Below are 5,564 nucleotides of genomic sequence, written 5' to 3'. Positions count from 1 at the left end.
GAACCTTATTCCAACTTTTTAAAAGTTCAATTGAACACATTAACTTGCGATTTTGAATTATCCCACCCCATTACCCGGTTATTTCTCTGGTAAGAACCGATAAATGCTTATGTCTTTGGAGTGATTACTTGGCTGCCACATAATCATAATTTAAAAAACATTAAATTAAAGAAATAAAAAAAATACAAAATGACTCTTCATCTGCCTTCTTCTTCCACCCAACGACTCCGTTCTCTCTGGTGAGCTCAAATAGTCGGCAGCAACCATCGACTTCCCCCTCAACGGCGACTATAGCTTCTTCTCCGGCGAACTGCAGTTCCGGTAATGGCGGCGTGGCGGTGGTGGCGTGACAACTAGACATGGCTGACGATCGGCGTCCTCTGCTTCTCGATGAAGACGACCGGCAGTTTCTTCTCCGGCGTTCCTTCTAGCTAGTTGAGGATGACTGGAATTTCCGACAAGGCAGCAACCTCAGCTTCTCCTTTTGGCCGACCATGATGGCGAACAACAACAGTTCCGGCGTAGGTAACTCGTCCGTCGAGCTTGACCGGAGGTGGAGCGTAGGTCGTCAGCGGAGGTGGTAAAAACGGAGGTATATACGATTGTTTTAAATTTCTGATGGTTATGTTTCGTTAATAATAATAATAATAATAATAATAACAGTGGCCGAAGGCAAACGAGATGCACTGTACTGGAGACTGATGTTTGGGAGGTTTATTACTTACCACTGTGGCCTTGTTATACACAGTTCCTGGTAAGTTTGTGGGGAAAGAATTGTAGCCTTTATCTATATATTATGCAGTAATTCTCCTTCAATTCAGTACATCTCTATACTTTTTGTCCAGATGACCAAAGTCAGCAGAGTCGGACTTAAATAATTTTTATATATGCCAAGAAACATTTTAAAACAGCACAAGTCTTTTCACATAGAAAGGTAGTAGTGTGTCACTGTAAAATAGAAAAAGGAAGTTGACCTTCTTCATCTCCTGGAATGTGTTTATAATATGCTTGTTGGCCCATGATTCCAGGGAAGTTATGGCAATGGCTTCAATCTCAGGAACTAGTTTGCGAAGGACCTCCGGTGACAATGAGCTCTGGACAAGCTTCCTGACTTGAGAATGATAATTCCTTTAGTGAAAGAACAACGTAGAAGAGCCAATGAGCTTCTCTTTGCTCTTAGGGTATGTAACAAGCTGGAGTGAGTTCATTTGTTCACGAAGTCGCTGGAAGAAGAAGGAGATGAAGAACGTCATTTTGTATATATTTTTTATTTCTTTAATTTCATGTTTTTTTAAATTATGATTACGTGGCAGCCAAGTACCCACTCCAAAGCTTATGTGGCGAGCCACATAAGCATTTACCGGTTCTTAGCAGAGAGGTAACCGGACAATGGGATGGGATGACTCAAAATCGCAAGTTCGTATGTTCAATTGAACTTTTGGGCCTAATTGACTTTTCGTGAAATGTTTAGGGGTATATTTGCACATTTTCCCTTTTATATATGAGAAATAACAAAATGTGAATTTTTATGTCCGTGCATTGCACGGGTGTAAATACTAGTAAGTATTACAACAATTAAGAGGAAATTAAAATGGGATTACGTACTGTCTGTACTGAAAGATAGAGTTGAAACATATAGGGGTCGTTTACAAACTTGGAAAAATGGAGAATTTTTCAAAAAAATGGAAAAATGAAGAAGTGGAGAAAGAAAAAATGGAGAGATTGTTTACTAAATTCATTTTTCCAAATCCTTTCTCAACTCCAATTCTCCAAATCTTATACAAAAATGGAGAGAAGAAAATCAGCTCTCTCCAAATGGAGCAAGGGAAAAACGCGCGTGTTTTAATGGAGGTCTCTGGTTCGAATCACGCTAACCACATTTTTTTTTCTTCCTCAGGATTAGGTCAAGGTCATTTCTCTTATTTCGCTGCTCTTTTCTCAATGGCCCGGCCCGCTGTCGCCGCTCTCTCCATCGCCCGCTGCTCTTCTCTCCCTCGCCATCGCCGCTCGCTCTTCATCTCCCGCCCGCTCTTCATCTCCCGCCCGCTCTTCATCTCCTGCTGGTCCTTCTCTCCATCGCCGTTCTCCCTCTCTCCATCGCCGTTCATCTCCATCGCTCCCTTTCTCTCCATCTCTCCTTCTTTCACGTAAAACAAAAAAGAGCGTAGCAGCACTCCGTCAAGCCACACATTACTCCGGTGAGCCTACATTTTTCGGTGAACATTTCATCTCAAAAACTCACGGACTCTCCAAAATCTTCCGTAGGATCTTGTCTAAGTCCACAAGTAATTATCTCAACCTATTTTATTTATTTTGATGAATATATCTCATTTTTCTGCTATTATAATTTTGATTGTAGAACTTCAATTGTGAAATTTGATTTTAATATCTTTTTTTTTTCTGTTGAACAAGTAATTGATATTCTGAGCATGTTTTGAGATTCTGATAAAGGTTCTGCTTGTGATTTTGATTGCAGAACCTCAAAATAAGGTTCTAAGCATAACCTCATTTTGAGGTTCTGATGCAGAACCTCAAATGAGGTTCTGATTTAGAACCTCATTTTGAGGTTCTGTTGGCAGAACCTCAATTAGTGTCATTCGAGCCTTTCAAGTATGGCTTCCATTAATAACCAACATCTTGTTCTGTTTTTCTCTGTTATTCAAGCAATCTTAACTGAGGCAGCAATTCATTTACTGTATTTGTTTGGAAATCATGTGTTCCTTTGGAAGCAGGATTTGAACTTTTAGCATTGATTCTCTTGATCAACATTAGTGTTTGCAGTTAAAAACAGTTGTATACTGGATTCATTTTTAGACTTTATACTGTTTCTCTTTTGTTTAGTACTTTTTTTTTTTGAAAGCTCTTTTGTTTAGTACTAGATGCTCAACAATTGCTCAAATCTTGAGTGGATAAAGTTGTGTCTGCTTAAAGAGTTATTATTATTATTATTATTATTATTATTTTCACTTTCTTTCTTCATATTCATTATTTGGCAAAAAAATATTTGGAAATTTAAGCTAACTTCTTTCCATTCTTAAGTATTTGAGCACACTGAGTTATCACCATCAGGCCTGCTCTGCTTTTCTTCTTCTCTTCTTGCTTTATGAAATCCTTGAATCTTTCCTGCAGTTTCACCATCTTTACCTGCTTCCTCAGCTCCCTACAACGTCTTTGGTTGCTATATTTTCTAAAGTTTAATCGTGTTTTGGATAACTAAATAGAAAATTGGACTGAAACATTGATTTAGCTTACATTCAACTTTAGTTCGCTTCTTTGTAATGCCATTTACACAGTTACACTAATTCTGTTCACAGCGTTGAATCGTTGATGTCTTCTTCTTCTTTTTTTTTTTTCCTGGAAATTTGACTCAACATTACATTGCACTTTCTGAATTTTCCTGTCTGTTTGGCTAGACACGCAATCTTGACCATCTGAAGAGCTAGGAAGGTAGGCACTTGAGAGTTACCCTTATCCATGAGTAGACAGTGTTGTTTTGAAGCTATGGTTGTATGTTAAGAGTCTAATATGACCCTTAAATTTTAAGTTAAAACATGCAGGACAAGGATGGTAGTTGGTGTTGGGTCCAAAAACATTTTTGGAAGCTTTATCCAAGTAGTTGAGTAGCACGGTTGGCAATGAACAATTTTATACGGATGCATAATTGTGCTATCCTTTTTGCTGCATAGTCTAACCATCCATCAGGCCTAGCATCCAGATATTCTCTTGTCGACACAGTACTCATGTTACGATACTGCATTTCAAATTACCTCATTTTATTTAAGCTAATAGCCATAGTGAAAGTTAGGAAACAAGAAGGACAAACCTGTTCCCACAACATAATAGCCTCACAAACATCATAATTTTTATTACTTCGAATTTGTTTTTCAAAATTTTTATTTTATTAAATATTAATTAACAACATAAAATTTTCAAAAAAATTAATCACATTAAAAAAAGATTTTAAAATTTTAAATTTTCATTTATAGTATGATATGATGGATTGCATGATATTAATAACGTATTTTTAAATATTTTTATTATGTATTTATTTATTTATTTTATTGTTTGTATTGCGGCGATCTTGATAATTATAAGTGTGTAATTATTAGTGCAACTATATTGTAATTTTTCATGACATTCATATTAATAAAGGAGCAATGGATTACATAGAGGCCGGGCATATCATCATCAACGACGGTGACTACCAAAGTCCATTTTATTAGGAAATCGACTTCTACGTTGTTGACCTCTATGAGCTTTCCGGCGGGCACCAGAGGGCGAAATATTTTAGTGAAGAAAGCTTATAAAATTTTTGTAGGTAAACATGTTGATATTCAAGCGTGGTATGTGTTGAGAACTTTAATTCAAGTGTTGATATATATTTGAATGAGTTCTGAACTTTAATTCAATTGTTGATATTTGAATGCAACTTTAATTTAAGTGTTAGATATTTGAATGTGTTGAAAACTTTTAGTATGTTATATTTGAATGTATGAATGTAATTAACATCTTGTAATGTATGTTGAGTTTGAGTTTAGTTGGAGGTTTTGAAGTAATAATTGAAGTAATGATGGAGGCTTTGTTGAGTTAGTTTGTAGTTGTTTTGGTGTGGTATGTGTTTTGAGAACTTTGAAATGTTGTTCTGAGAACTTAGCTTTGAAGTGTTGGTATTTTGAGAACTTTGAAGTGTTGTGTTTTGAGATTTTAAAGTGTTAGTGTGGTGTAGTAAATTGTTGGTATGGTTTGGTATATATTGAGAACAGAATGTTGTAAGTGTTGACAAGATGGATAATGTGGGAATGTACAGAAAAAAATGGTAGTTTTATTAAATAAAAAAATGATAATCTATCCTGGGCAAGGATGTAGATTGTATATTAAAAAAAAAAAAAGAATGACAATCTGCGTTCGATAGATCCTGCGAAGGATCGGATGCATATTGTCCATGCTAAATTTTTTTTATAAGGTTCGAATAGGTTATTGAACTGCACACAATAATGCAATTAGGCCATGAACCCTAAAAACCTACAATTGAGTCCCTAAACTAATCAATTTTATGCAATTTCTCCAATTTGCAGGTTATCTGACAGTTAACCTAAATTTAAAATATTTTTAAAATTTTTTTTTAATAAATAATTATTAAAAAAGAAAAGAAAAAAGCCCCACACCCAGAGAATCGTCTCCGGCCATCGTTGCGACAGTATGATAAGCATTTTCTCTTCTTTTTTTTTTAATAATTATTTTAAAAAAAGTTAAAATATTTTAAGTTTAGGATTACCTTAGAAACATGAAATTAGTTAGTTTAGAAATTCAATCGTAGACTTTTTAATTGCATTATTGTGTGCAGTTCAATAGTCTATTTGACTCGTATTGCAATATTTAAATGACAATTTAACTCTGATCCTGCTCAGGATAGAAGCAAATTGTTGACCCATATATATTCTCGAGACAATCAATCTGTTGTTGCCTCCATTTATGAGAGACAAGCTGAAGAGCTGCCAACTAAAGAAGAGAGATGGTAAATATAATCTGAGAAGTAGTCAATGAATGAAACCATATATAATAAT

At 35.4% G+C, this 5,564-nt stretch overlaps 1 long non-coding RNA gene across 1 annotated transcript; it reads left to right on the top strand.

Moving 5' to 3' along the window:
- The first annotated feature begins 1,855 nt into the window (after positions 1 to 1,855).
- LOC116007964 lies at positions 1,856 to 4,518 on the top strand. Its single transcript, XR_004095386.1, has 2 exons — positions 1,856 to 2,285; positions 4,153 to 4,518. It is a non-coding gene; the product is annotated as an uncharacterized LOC116007964 (long non-coding RNA).
- Positions 4,519 to 5,564: the final 1,046 nt, after the last annotated feature.

Source organism: Ipomoea triloba, chromosome 16, assembly GCF_003576645.1.
Source record: "Ipomoea triloba cultivar NCNSP0323 chromosome 16, ASM357664v1".
Lineage (NCBI taxonomy): Eukaryota > Viridiplantae > Streptophyta > Magnoliopsida > Solanales > Convolvulaceae > Ipomoea > Ipomoea triloba.
Note: the sequence above shows the minus strand (reverse complement) of the source record. Positions and strands in the feature narration are given on the sequence as shown.